General features: G+C 72.4%; 1 long non-coding RNA gene across 1 annotated transcript; it reads right to left on the bottom strand.

The window, feature by feature from the left end:
* Window positions 1-393: 393 nt before the first annotated feature.
* LOC132009275 (uncharacterized) lies at window positions 394-1729 on the bottom strand. Its single transcript, XR_009401842.1, has 2 exons — window positions 1531-1729; window positions 394-1024 (listed from the first exon to the last, which is right to left on the bottom strand). It is a non-coding gene; the product is annotated as an uncharacterized LOC132009275 (long non-coding RNA).
* Between the last annotated feature and the right edge of the window lie 6 nt (window positions 1730-1735).

Genomic DNA, 1735 nt, shown 5'->3' with positions numbered 1-1735 from the left:
GTGGCTGAGCCTGCCCCAGGGCGGCGCTCGTGCCGTCCGGTCCCCCTGCCTCCTAGAGGCCGCCGCCGCGGGGCTGTCCCCGCGCCCAGTTCGGGGGCCGGCGGTGCCCGAGCGCATCCCTCCCCGCACGAGCGGTCGGCGGGAGCCCCGCCCCGGAGCGCTGGGCCGAGGGACGGGGCGGCTTCTGGGCCCACCCCCAGGTGGCGGGCCCGCGGGCTGGTCTCGGGCGGCCCGGAGCCCGGGGGGAAGAGCTGGGCGGGGGCACGAGGGGACCCCGGGGCAGCCCCGAGCAGGGCAGCCGCAGCTCGGCGTGTGGGCTCTCGCTCCCCGGCATGGACCGAGCCGCGGCCCGCGGGTGGCCGTTCCGACACGCGCTGCTCAGAAACCGCGCTCGCCGGGCCGGGGACGCATCAGCGCGTCCTGAGTTTATTGGAAAGGCGCCCTCCTCCCCGCCCCCAGCCCGGGGCGCACCCGGGAGTCCGGCAGTCCTCCGTGGAGAAGTCAGTGGCGTGACGGCTGGTCTGGGATTCGAGGCTCTCAAGGTGGCCTGAGGGACAGCATGGTGGCGAGGGCCCGTCCTGCCTCCTGGGTGCGCAGTGGGCACGGGGACGCACCCCCGGGGGAAAGCACTGCGCGGCCCTCCTCGCGTTCCTGGTCCGGTGGCGCCCCCCCGATCCTGTGAGCGGCGAGTCCCGGGGCGCCAGGGCGGCTGCCCCGGCCCCGGCCTCGCCCACCTCCGTGCGGCTTTGGAAACGGGATGTAGAGGTGTGAGGAATTTCAAATAAACCGCGCCCTTCAAAGCGAGCTGTTCCGCAGTAGTGTTTCCAGCGGGTGTAGGAAAGAGGCGGCAGGGCCGTTCAGCTGCGGAGGGGAGGAGCTGCAGCTGTGGGCAGGACCCCTGACCCGGCGGACCTTCCGGCGGACCTTCCTCCGTCCGGGGCCCCTTGCTTGGCTGTGGAGCAGCTGAGAGAAGGCTCCTGAGGCACACGCTTCAATTCTGAGGTTTGCGGGGGACCGGCAGAGCCTGGGTGGAAGCAAAGTCCTTCTCTGGGCTTTGGGCGTGGCCCTGCCCCCGTGCCCAGGTGGGGTGCCTGGGCAGGTCTACCGGCCGGCAAGCCGCTGGCGGGGGCCGCTGCATCTGAACCCCTGGGGGCCGAGAACGTCCTCCCCCTGGGGAAAGCACAGCTTGGGCAGGGGTGTGGGCTGCCCTGGGGAGGGAGGGGCCAGGGGCGGGGGCCGGCTGCAGTGCATGCTGCACCTCAGTGGGGAGGGGGGGGCCCCGTGTTGCTGTCTGGAGGGGAAGGAAAGCGGGCCCAGGGCCCCGGAGCAGCAAGGCCAGGCAGGCGCTCAGGGCCAGGGCCTGTGGGTTTCCCCCGGCCTCGGTCAGGGTGCTGGAGTGCGGTGGGGGCGTCGTGGGCGCAGGAGCGGAGGCTGTGCCTGCTGCCGGGAACCCGGAGGAGCCTGAGCACCCAGGTTGTCGCAAGCTACTGGCCAACCGGCCGGGGGACGGAACTCCCTGGCCGGTTATACCTCAGCTTGATGAACCGCCTGTGAGGCCGCAGGCGTTGGGCCCACTGGGTCGTGGGGGAAGCAGGTAAAATTCAGCAGCCCGAACCCACCGTCGACGTGGCCGGGGAGGCGAGGCGTCCAAGGGAAAGCTGAGAGGAACCAGCTTCAGGTGCGCCCGCTGTGTGTGGGCTGGAGCTGGTGGGAGGGTGGGGGCTGGGCCCTGACA

This window comes from Mustela nigripes, unplaced genomic scaffold, assembly GCF_022355385.1.
Source record: "Mustela nigripes isolate SB6536 unplaced genomic scaffold, MUSNIG.SB6536 HiC_scaffold_10312, whole genome shotgun sequence".
Lineage (NCBI taxonomy): Eukaryota > Metazoa > Chordata > Mammalia > Carnivora > Mustelidae > Mustela > Mustela nigripes.
This window is presented reverse-complemented; position numbering and strand designations above follow the sequence as displayed.